The following is a 13,390-nucleotide window of genomic DNA, read 5'->3' as shown; positions in this document are numbered from 1 at the left end:
AGCGCAAGATCTAGTCTTATGGTGTTAGAGGGCACTCTTCTCTAAATCTAATTGATAAACGTGATCGCTCCTAGGTGAAGATGGATTTGTCATTATTGTGGCAAAGTAGGTCTAAAACATCCTTTCTACTACTAGTTATTCAAAGATCTTCATTGGTCCTCTTTTCACAAGAAGATTGCTCGCTTTCCCCAGAATTGACCTAGATAGAGTACGATGAAAAAGGTATGGAGAGAAAAGAATAGATACAATGTTGTTTTAAACTCTTTAAGATCGTAATCCAAAGGTGATTGTTACTTTGATAGTGGAAGCTCACATCATATGATTTGTGAAAAAAAAACAATTTATCTAATCTCAAATCTATTAGCTAGGTCACTTTTGGTGATGGTGCGAGTGGTATGATCGTTGGAAAAGGAAGTGTAAATTATCTAGGTCTTACAAGATTGAATGACGTAATGTTGGCTGAGGGACTTATTTTCAATCTCATTAGCATTAGTCAGCTTTGTTACCAGGGTCTAAATGTGAGTTTCCCAAAGACAAATGTTTTGTTACAGACGATGTCAAGGCTCTTGTCATAACAGGTACACACTCATCTGATAATTGTTATCTATGGAGTCCTGACAATTCTGTACAGGTCTATCATCTCTCGAGGAAAGATGAAGCTAACCTATGGTACAAATGCCTTGGGAATATAAGCATGAAGACCCTTCAAAAAGCTCTGAGCAAGAATGCTCTAACTGGTCTCATCTCTCTGTCAATATCAGTTGGAATTATATCTAGGGATTGTCAAACTGGAAAACAGACTGACACTCCTTATAAGTAGACAGGCTATTCTGGGTCATCTCAAGTTCTAGAACTTTTTCATATGGATCTTATGGGTCCTATGTAGTCAGAAAGTTTAGGAGGCAAATGATATGTCTTAGTTGTTGTGGTTGACTTCTTAAGATACACTTGGGTAAATTTTCTTCGAGATAAAACCGAAACCTTTTTCATGTTTCAAATTCTTTTTCTTCAATTACAACATGAGAAGGAGTTAAATCTTGTCCGAAGTAGAAGTGATCATGGTAGGGAGTTTGAAAACTCTTAGTTTATTGAGTTCTACCAGAATGCAGAAGTTCACCATGAATTTTCAGCTCCCATTACACCAAAGTAGAGCGAAGTTGTAGATAGGAAAAATAGGTCTCTTTAAGAAATGGCTCGTGCGATGATGCATGTCAATCAAATACAAATTCAAGTTTCAGGAGAGGCTCTGAACATAGCCTGTCACATCCAAAATAGGATGTTTCTTATATACTGCTTAAATGTTGTGCCTACTGGATTTTCAATAAACGTACTTGTACTGTAATGGAATCCATTAACGTTGTGGTTAATGATAATGTCACTTCCTTCGATTCCTTCTCTACAGCTGAAGAAGACTTTTCCTCAACTCCACTTGTCAATACTAATGTTCTTAACACTCCGTTTGAGAAGCCCTCTATCTGAGTGTGTGTACTCTAACGGAAGACATCATGGATAGTTCTGACTGGCCAGAAGGAAGCAACAAGCAACAGTCCAATAGGGTTCTTATAAACCATCCTTCTAATAACATTATTGGTGATCTAAATGAAGGGGCAATAATGAAAAAGAATGACAAGTTAATTATCTTTAATGATCAGCAGTATTTGTTTCTTTTCCCATGAGGAGCCAAATAGTGTCAAAGAAACCCTTGAAGATGAATGTTTGATCAATGCAATGCAAGAGGAGCTTGGGCAGTTTGTCAGAAGGGATGTCTGGACACTTGATCCCAGACCTGAGTCTATAAATGTAATTGGGACAAAGTGGATATTCAAGAATAAGACTGATGCGAATGGAAATGTGACCAGACACAAAGCGAAGTTAGTAGCTCAAGGCTACACTCAATTAGAAGGAATAGATTTTGATGAAATCTTCGCACCATTTGCGAGGCTAGAAGCAGTCAGACTATTGCTTGGTATTTTATGTCTATTAAAATGTAAACTATACCAAATGGATGTGAAGAATGCCTTTCTAAATGGGTATCTGAAGAAAGGTTAAAATATGAATCATTTAATTATTTATTCATTTGTTTGTTCTTTCAAATTGTTTATATGCTCATTTTAATTGCACAAATAATTCATTCTTAACTCTTTTCTCAACAATCAATGAAACATTGAAACAAACAAGCATTTAGAAAGTTAGAATTTACTGACAATATATTGAGACTTATTTTTTAAAAGAAAATTATTTTTCAAGTAAAATCGCGAAAGAAACGAATGCAAAGTTTTAGTTTATTTAAAAGTTGAAGGCTAGTGGTGTTAGTTTAAGAAAACACACAGCGGAAGAAAACAAGATCATAAAGCATTCTAATTCATTAAGGATAGCTATACTAATTCGGTATACTCTAAAAACACCTTCGATACAATATTGATGATCTTACAAAGATATAATTTTAGTTAATTTCCGATTACCGATCTCATCTTTTACGGAATTGATCCTCTTTTGATTATACAAGAATATGTGAAGCTTGGCATGTTTGGAAGCATAGGAGAACGTTCTTTTGCTGATATTATCACCAGTATTCGATACTGGGTCATTTATAGCATTACTATACCTTCTCTATTCATTGCAGGTTGGTTATCGTTAGCATGGACTTAGCTTACGATGTTTTTGGAAGCCCTCGTCCAAATGAGTATTTTAAAGAGAGCCGACAAGGAATTTCATTAATAACTGACCATTTTGATTCTTTGGAACAACTCGATGAATTTAGTAGATCTTTTTAGGAGGACCAAATGACTATCGATAAAACTTATCCTATTTTTACAATGTGATTGCCGGTTATTCACGGACTAGCTGTACCTACCGTTTCTTTTTTAGTGTCAATATCAGTAATGCAATTCATCCAACGATAAACCTAATTCGAATTATAGAGCTATGACACAATCAAATACGAAGGAAAGAAATGTTGAATTGCATCATACTAGTCTTTACTGGTGGTTGTAACTCACTTTTGTACTTGTTGTTTTATTTTCCAATTATTTCTTGAATTAAATAAAATAAAATACTAAATAATAGTACGAATTATCTTATCTCATTCGGAAGGATATCATATCATAATTATCATTGACTGTTGCTGTCTCAGCATGACCACTTGATGAAATGAAGCTACTGTGAAAAGCGAAAAAACCATTAAAAAATGACGATTGTCCGTGAAGGTTTCCACACAATTAACAATCGATCGTCCGTGCGGGAAGAAAGACTATATGGATGGAGGCTTTGAAAAAGGGTGGTAAACCTCTTTTGAAAAGTTTCTTGACATATATTGATTTTGATGAACAAACAAAAGGAGGATATATAGATTCGGCAAGATGCCAACGGTTAAAAAGCACCGACAGAAAACAAACTATTTTTTCATGACAACAGTCGCGACCCTCTATTCTATTTCGAGAAAGGCAGTCCAGCAATCAAATTGCATATCAAGTAGACACCTCTTACTTGGAGGTTTTAAGTGGAATTTGATGACATGAATTGGAAAAACCAACTACCTTTGGGTTTTTCCAATTTTGTTCATTAATGATTAAAATTTATATTTACTTTCAAAAAATAAATTTAAATCCAATTAAATGGATTTAATAATTAAAATCAATTACATGTCAATTCCACAACCACGAATCTCTATTCATGTAACTTGATATTTGAATCAAATTAAATATTAATCAATTCTCCAATTTCGTTTAACTATGTAATTAAACGAGTAATTATATCGCATATTTAATAATTTCCTTTTTCCATACTTAAACGTTTCAAATTAACTCATCACACTATGCTAAGATTTTTTCCGTTTGTGAGTTAGTAGAGGAACCTTATGGACCTACAGATCATGGGATCAAATAATCCAAGATTAATCGGCTAAACTCTTTAAACAAAATTAACCCCCATGTTGGGAATATCCTAGAACTCGCAGTTCGTGTTAAACATTCTATTTTATCAATGACAATGACTAGTTGATTTTGCATCTTATTATGAAAATCCAATAAACGCATCCTTGGCTATAGCCTGAATGTTGTAACTTTATGTAGTAACATAAACAGAATCAAGTTGACAGTATATAGCATAAATGGTCTAATGAGTATATGGATGAAATTGGGTATCTTATCTTGGTAACGCTATTGGATGCGGCCCACTATGTAGTTGTTACAAAAAGTTGTAAGGTGCTACAAACGATGTGATCCATAAATCGTTCATGTTGAGACATGAGAGTGGGGGCATTCTATGCAATGAGTTTGCATATAGACTGGACCACGAAAATAGTCACTTTTCTTTATAACGACCGTTTACTGTTAAAACTGACTATTTCATTTATTATATAACCTAGGTTAACTCGATATTAATCTTGAGCTAGCTATGAACTCCTGTTTGTTCAGAATTATCCTTTGATCTACAAACGGTATTAGTAGTCCAACAACACTGCTCAATAAGCTTACCATTTCGGGGATAAGACCTGATGAATAGCTGGGGACATAGCCTTGCAAGATGGTATTCACTCCTACCCTATTTAGGGTTAGCAGATAGGTTATTCTCTTCAGTACTGACTTCAGGTCTTAAACAATCGAGGCTCCGCCTTCTCATGATAGAGAGGATTTGATTCATAAAGGTTATGAATCAGAATTGTTCATTAGAGGATTAGTAGGAACTTAAGGAACAAGATGTAGTCACAGGGGTAAAACGATATTTTTTACCTAATTGTGATTACGAACAACCTGTGAAGGATCGACTTATTGATTATGGTTATTAAGTGGATATAATATATCTACAGTGAGTGGAGTTCAACTATGGGCTATAGTGGAGTGTGCCATTAGTTAACGAATGAGGGTTAAATCATACTCATGAGTTTAGTCGATTAATCTTGAATCGTTGGAGACTATGATCTGTAGGTCTGCGAGGTCCCCCTACTAGCTCGTAAATGGATAAGCTTTAAGGTAGCTTGAGAAATTAATTTGAAATGTTCAAATTAAACAGAACAAGAGAATAAATATTTAAATATGATTTAAATATATAAAGATGATTATTGTGCAAAAATTAATTTAATATTTGATATTAAATTAATTAATTTTTTAAAATTAATTGACGAAATTAATTTAAGAATTTTTTTTTGAATTAAAATAATTTAAAATCATTTTTTGTTTTAAAAAAATAAAATGTAAAATCGTTTACATGGTTGCACAAAATGAAAAACGAGTTTTCTCCATTACCATCATCTTTATGCTCACACAAAAGCCATTATCTTCTCTACTTTGATTCTCCAAGCATGAGCTGCAAGTCATGCACTCCATCTCTTTTCATGTTCATCTAATATATATAAAGAAGATTGGAGTTGTTGGAGAAGAGAAAATACAGAATTTTGAGAGAGACTTTTTTTAAGAAGAGATTGTCTTCTTCAGTCGGGCTGCTATGACCTTTTCTTATTTCTTCACATCTTCAAGCTGTTCTCGAGTCCCATAACTCTGCTTAAAGCTCCAAGAGCATAGTAAGGAAGGCTTCGAGGTGGTTGATAACTTGTAGAAATACAATTTATTTATACTGTTTTATTTAGATATTGCAGCCAAAAGAAAGGACAGTTGTGTCAATTGTATAAAAATTAGCTAAGAAATGCGAGAATTATAAATTGTCGTCATTGCGATAGTAGAAAAGAATATTTCAAGTTTGTTTTGCAGGAAATCAAGTCACCGCATGCGCTCATGGCTCAAGATAAACTGAACCACGCATCTACGCCGCATTGCGCCCATCATTCAGGAATGAATAGACAATCAATGCAATGACGGTGCATGCAACAATCGATCAAGAGCTAAGCGATCAACGCAATCTCAATCGCATGCGGTAATCGATAAACAACACCGCATGCGGGAAAACGATCAAAGATGTGAAGAGCAACACAAATGCAGAGGATTCTGACGCGTGTGCAGCTGACCGTTGTGCATTTCTGACGGGATTGATTGCGTAACAGAAGGAATATTCACTCCACCATTTTAGGAGCTGCTATAAAAATAAAGTGGGGACCACAAGTCAGAGAGTCAAAGTTGAGCCTATAAATAGCACCGGCCATTCCACTGGGAAAACATGCTTGAATATAGAGAAAAGTGTATATACTGATCTGGGAGAGAGACTGGTTGAGCAACTAAACAAAGTAGATCCGAGAAGAATTAAGAGACAAGGCTGAGAGGTGAGTCTCCGGGAAAGAATCCTTCTGATCCCCGCCGTTAAAGCTCTTTACGACGGTCACTTCTACCAGAGGAGCAAGCCTTAGAGGGAAGCTATTCTCTTCATCCACTCCACACACCGGCAAGCAAAACCACCGTCCAGATCTGTGTCAAGACATTGACACTCTTCTGTATTTGTTTCTATCTCTTTATCATCAATTGTATTCATCTTCTTAATCTCTATCATTCACACCATGTATCAGACGCTTAATCGTAGTATTAAATGTTATGATCATTTCTATCTCCATCTCTTTGCCTATTTCCGCTCATCCATATTTCACTTTCTCCACGACGTTTTCTTAATCCTCTGGTAATTAGTAAGAATTAAGCAAGTAAATTAATCTGTAATAAGGAAATAATTATGTTTAGCTAAGGCATGCTAGATGGCATCTTCACCTATGAGAGCAGAAGTGAAGATGCCATTCTGCCTATCGAGAGAGGGTTGGGAGAATGCATTAACTAAAGCGGGAAGTACTTCTAGAGATGCAAGCAACCTTGTGTTCATTACGTTCATCCGTGTTTCACCATAGAGATAAGGGAATGTGGCTGATCACCGAGAGGTGTACGTCAAGGGAATGCGGAACCTAGTTACATCTTTAACGCAATTAATAAACTTGCAATATTTTTACTAGTTATCCTATCTATTTCTAATTTATCCATAAAGACTTGTCACCACATACCACGATCCTTTTTATAAACTTCACAGTCAGTCTCAAACTCAGCATCATGTATATCATGTATCTTGTATCTTGCATCACGTTAGCTTAGGTTTATTTTTATCGCAATTTATTTTATTAACGCAACTTTAGTTTATCTGCACAACTTTACTTTACTGCAATTTAATTTTCTGTACAAACACACAATCTTTATTAATTGTAAAAACTGGTCGCATATATCACAAATGTAACACATTAACGACAATAATCCCTGTATTCAACCTCGGATCACTCCGAGAAACTTGCATTGGAATTATACTTGGTTTCAGCGCAAGGAAACTTGTGACAACGCATAGCATACTACAAGCATTCCATTAATAACACATACATCTAGAAGTAGTATCGCATAAAGTGTATATAAGCATAACACAGCATCCACACTCCATCTCCATCTTTCTATGTCATCAAGTTTATGGCAACATGAGCTTGTTTAATTCACATTCATCATTGTCCATGTCCATATATGCTTATTTATAACATCAATTCAGCAGTCAATAGTGGTTCACGTTGATATCAAGTGAAGACAGCAGCTGAACAAACGTTTTCTTGGAGAGTTCGTCAAAGGTATGTTTTGAAAGTCCATTTTTTAAGAAGAGTGTGCTTTAGTTTTTGCCAAAATTAGTGAATTAGAATGCTTATGGATCCTTGATACTTCCGCTGCATGTTGTTTAACTCTTTCAATTGGAATCAAAGCATCTTTTAAGCTTTCAATTCAGTCTAATATTGGCAAGGTGGGTGTTTTTTCATGAGATATATGAATTTGATGCATGGTTTTCTCTATTTTGGTATTTTAGTTCTCTTTAATTTCTCAATTAAATTTGTAATTGACTCTTGTTTGATGAGAATTTATTTGTTAGCAAGAGTCTGTAATTTATTTGGAGTCATTAGAATTGAAATTAAGATGTAATTGAAGAAACAAGCGAAGAAGGTCGAGCTGTTGTTTCAGATTTTTCAGCTTCTGCTTAAATTTGTTGCTGAGGTGCAGTTGCTAAATGATTGTTTAGCTCCAGACGTTACACGATGAGAAGAAAAGCTATACGATTGTTTAGTAATATGCGCTGGTCGTTGTAATGTTAAATGCTAAACGTTCGTGGAGCTAAGCAATGCGCTCATTTGCTATACGATAGCATTACACAATCGTTTAGTTTTGTCGTGGGAACTAAACAATACGTTGATTTGGCTAAACAATGCTGCTATACGATCGTTTAATAACGATGTGTGCTAAACGATGCGATGAAGTGCTACGCGATAGCACTGAGCATTCGTTTGGTCGTGGAGCTAAGCAATCATGTAGATAAATGTTATGCAACGCGATGATGTTCTATATGATGGAGGTATGCGATCATTTAGCTACGTCGGATATTAAACGATGACTTGAATGCACTGGGCGATGGTGTTATACGATCGCTTAGTACTATGCGATGGAGCTAAGCGATTGCACTGTGATGGAACTAAATTATCGTCTAGTCCTATGCGATAGAGCTAAACAACCGTCTAGCTTTCAGCAAACACTATACGATCGTGTACTTTCGCTTAAACCCAAGCGATGACACTAGACGATTACATCCAGGCGTTACACGATCGGCCTTAGCAGCATATTGACATTGGACTGAGAGCAACTGGTTCAACCGGTTTACTCAAGGTTCAATTCGGTTCAGCTTCAAATGGTTGTGGTTGGTCCGGTTCAGGCTTTGTTGGTCCGACTCAGACTCGTCCAGCCCAGTTCAAGTTGGTTTAGGTTCAGTTTGGAGAGATTCAAAGAGGGTTATGAAGTTGTTTGTAGTAGTTAACTATCTATTTGCTTGTTTATGCCAAAACGAAAACCATAACAGTTAGTATTTAATTGTTTGTACATGAGATGTATGTGATAATTAAATAAATTCTTGTATATGCATACAAGTATGCCATGTAGATTTAAAACCCCACCGTAAGAAGCATGTTACATGCATTGACAGTTTGTTATAATTGTTATAATATATAGTATGCATGTTAGGGTTATGTTTAATATAATAGTTATATTAGATACCTTTGTGGAATGTTGTGGATGTTAAATAACAGAGAGTGAACAGATATAGAGAAGGTTAACAACTAATTTTAATTGCTAAATAGATTGCTGCTTTATAAAATATGGTTACAAACTCATATCGGTTCATAAACCTGTCTAAGGCTGGGGGTACTTAAGTTGACGGTTTACGGAACACCTCCTACCTGGGATTATGACAGAACAATTGAGAGTTGTTAACTAATTTTATGAGCTTGCATGAGTGATGTGAGGTAATAAAATGGTTTATCACCTAGACATTGTAGGTTAAATTCAATTATAAGAGTTATATTTGGATAAACCACTTAGACTTAGGTTGTATGAAATTAGCCGTCATGCCTAAGTAAATTATCCAAACATTTAGAACACTTCAGGGGGAGATTAACAATATATTTGATATATAGTTATTAGCTCTCACGTCCTTAAGAGTTCACACCGTGAGATCCATGCTCGGTTTCTTGTTGATTTTACCTCGACTGGTCCATACGGAAAGTGTTTGCATGGGTCAATAACAAAGTGAATGAGGGAAGTGGTTCATAGTAAGTGGGTGAAGGAAATGTGTCAACATTGTCCTACGGTCTCCTCCATTAGTTTGAACCATATGTTGTGCCTACTGTTGTTTTTATGCAGCACTAGTTAGTCGTTAACCACGGCGATCCCTACGGAGGGTTGTAACATAGGATTCGGAACAACCCACACGCTCAGCTCCGAAGTTTTATTGAAATTTACAATACTTTTGTGTTCCCGAACATCTCTGCTGAAGAAGTTCAACTAACATTATTCCCGTTTTCTCTATGTGATCAGGCTAGGAAATGGGCATATTCTCTCAAATCGGGAGATATCACTTCTTGGGAGCAGGTAGTGGAAAAATTTATGAAGAAGTATTTTCTACCTATCGAAAACGCAAGACGAAGGAAGCTTATTACAAATGTTGAACAAGATATGGACGAATCGCTCAACGATGCTTGGGTGAGGTTTAAAAGGTTGGTCCGGGATTTTTCGCATAATGGGTTACCAGACTGCCTACAAATGGAGATTTTCTATCATGGTTTGAATTTCGCTTCGCAGACAGCTGCCAATGCGGCAGTCGCTGGTGGTCTGCTTGACAAAACATATGAAGAATATCCTGGATCGCATCTCCAAGGACCATGAAGATTGGAGAGAGAGTGACTAGAGATTGAGACTTAAAGACTTTGATGTAAATAATGGTGCTATTACTTCATTACAAAATCAAATGACCGCAATTATGAATTTGATCCAAGGAATGGTGATCAACAGCCCAACACCACAAGGTGGGCAAATCAACGCAATCAGTCAGAACACCGCAAGGTGTGCGACTTGTGATAACTTGTATAAATACAAGTTATTTATACTGCCTTATTTAGATATTTCGGTTAAAAGAGAGGAAAGTTGCGTCAATTGTATGGAAATTAGCTAAGTAATACAAGAATTATAAATAGTTTTCAATACACCAACTGACACCATTGCGATGGTAGAAAAGAATATTTCAAGTCTGTTTTGTAGGAAATCAAGTCATCGTATGCGCTCATGGCTCAAGAGAAAAAGATTAACGCATCTACGTCGCATTGCGCCCATCATTCAGGAATGGATAGACGATCAACGCAATGATGGCGCATGCGACAATCGATCAAGAGCTTTGCGATCAATGCAACTTCAACCGCATGCGGTAATAAAAAACAACACCGCATGCGGGCACACGATCGAAAGATACAAATGAGCAATGCAATCGTGGAGGATTTTGACATGTGTACAATTAACCGTTGTGCATTTTCGATGGATTGATTGCATAATAGAAGGAATATTTATTCCACCGGAATTTCCATAACAATAAAGTGGGATCCACATGGCAGAGAGTCAGAGCATTCATAAATACCCTCAGAGAATTCACTGAAATATATACTTGATACGAGGGATAGTTGATACAAGGCTACTGAGAGAGAGGCTGATCTGAGTGCTAATCGGAGAAGATCGGGGAAGAAAAGAGACAAGGCCAAGAGGTGAGTCTCAGGGCAGAATCATTCCAAATCCCCGTCGTGAAGCTCTGTACCTAGATCAACTTTACTGGTTGAGCAAGCTTGAGAGAGAAGCTCATCCTTCCGTTCACTCCATCTACGCCGACAAGCGATTTCTCCATCCAGATCTATGTCAAGACGTTGGCACTCTTCTGTATTTGTTTCTAACTCTTGTTCATCAATTGTACTTCATTTTCTTAGTCTAAATCATTCACAATCATGTATCAGACGCTTGATTTTATAATTAATTGTCGTGATCATTTTCATTTCCACATTTCTGTCTATTTCCGTTCCTCCATAAATTGCTTTCTCCACAATGTTTTCTTAATCCCTTGGTGATTAATATGAACTAAGTAAGTAATTTAATCTGTGCTAAAGAAATAAGGATGTTTGTGTAGAAGTGAAGAAGGTTAGAAGAATGCGTTAACTAAAGCAAGAAGTACTTCCAGAGATGGAAGCAACCTTGCGTTCACTACGTTCGTCCCTGTTTTACCACAGAGATGTGGGAAACGTGGCCGATCACCAAAATGTATGCGCCAAGAGAAAACGAAACCATACTTATATCTTTAACGCAATTAAGAAACTTGCGCTGTTTATATTAATTATCCTTTCTCTTTCTGTTTCGCACATAAGCCTTGCCACTGCATAACACGATCTTTGTATATTGTTCATAGTCAGTCTCAACCTTGGTATCTTGTATCATGTAACCTGCATCTTTTATCATCATAGCTTAGGTTTATTTTATCGCACTTTACTTTTATCGCAATTTACTTTATTATCGCATTCTTATCGCTTATCTTTACTTTACTGCACAATTTACTTTACCGCATGTACAAACCACACTTTTATTAATTTGTAAAACCCCCGGTCGCATATATCACAAATATAACGCAGTCAACCTAAAACAATTCCTGTGTTCGACCTCAGATCACACCGAGAAACTTGCAGTGAAATTATACTTGGTTTCAACGCAAGGAAACTTGTGACAACGCATAGCATACTACAAGAACATTCATTAATAACGCATATCTAGAAGTAGTATCGCATAAAGAAAATAAAGTCAGTCTTTCCACCAAGAAGATAAGGAGAAAAGGAAAAGCTTCATCCATGCGTTGTATGACATAAGGTGATAAGAAGATTAGAATTCATTTTATGTTGTCAAGTTTATGGCAATAGGCCTTGGACTTGTTCATTCATTCATATTCATCATTGTCCAAATGCATAAAGATACAATTTTTATGTCAACACACCTCACCCACTAGTGGAGATTATAGGCCAAGATTCCATGGCTCTCTGTTAAATACTCGATGGGAAAGACTCAGTGCTGGGAGCTAGCTCAATGCACGCTTCTTACTTGATTGCTTGTACTCGACGCGTGACCCTTCCTTGCTTACCCTCGACGCTTGACCCCTTCCTTGATCACTTATACTCGAAGCTCGACCCTTCCTTGATCACTTGTACTCTACGCTCGGCAGCATTTACTCGATGCTTGCCTAGTGCTCACTCGACCCTCAATCAACCCTCAACATGATCAACAATTAGCTAGAAATTCTCTTTGTAAGGCCAGATTAGTAAGTAACCGAGAGCTAAATTTCCATACTTGAACATTTTCCTTCTTCAAACTTATTCTTTACCCCAAAATGCACAAATCCAATCTAACTTAAATATTTAACTTAACATTTTGCTTAACTTAAACAATAAACATAATGAAAAAAGGGGAAAGTAAGGTGTGGGTTTTACATGAAGACACTTCGGGGTAGATGTGGCAAAAGTAGGCGTTGGCATCATAAGGGAAGGTTACTTGGAAATGCGAAGAAGATGGAGGTGTCAAGTTGTGGGGAATTTCGGATGCCTATCAATAGGGTAGATTAGGGAACTTGGTTTTCACAATTCACTCATGTCTTTTGAGTGATTTTAGTGTGGGAGTGTTCAAAAGGGAGTGAAGTGAAGGATTATAGGATGCCGTTTGAGTTAGAGTTGTGAGGAAAAAGGAATCAATGCTGGAAGTATGAAGGCCCAGTCAGACGCATAGCGCAGCGCAACGCTCATCATCTGTCGCCCGTGCTTGTGCTCCTGCCTAGCAGCCCCATCGCCCAACCCTACCCATGCTTCATCGCTAGCATTCAGAAGCCCTACGCTAGGCATGCGAACGCTCGTCAGAACGAATGACCATGCGACTGAGCGTCCAGCACATGCTTGCACGCATTCCATCGGCAGCTTTGCGTTCACGATCGCCCAGGCGCACGTCTAGCCCAATGCAACGCCAACGCTACATCCTACCACCCTGTGCAATGGCTGATGCCCAATAGTGCCTAGCTATGTACGTCCCAACACCCCTCTGGCAACCCCCAA

The 13,390-nt window shown here is 37.1% G+C and overlaps 1 pseudogene; it reads left to right on the top strand.

Moving 5' to 3' along the window:
- Window positions 1–1,644: 1,644 nt before the first annotated feature.
- LOC150033990 (uncharacterized) lies at window positions 1,645–2,903 on the top strand (annotated as a pseudogene).
- The last annotated feature ends 10,487 nt before the right edge of the window (window positions 2,904–13,390 follow it).

Source organism: Benincasa hispida, chromosome 9, assembly GCF_027475165.1.
Source record: "Benincasa hispida cultivar pf3 chromosome 9, pf3_genome.v1.1, whole genome shotgun sequence".
NCBI classification, from domain to species: domain Eukaryota; kingdom Viridiplantae; phylum Streptophyta; class Magnoliopsida; order Cucurbitales; family Cucurbitaceae; genus Benincasa; species Benincasa hispida.
The sequence above is the reverse complement of the archived record's forward strand: the minus strand, read 5'-3'. Positions and strand labels throughout refer to the sequence as shown.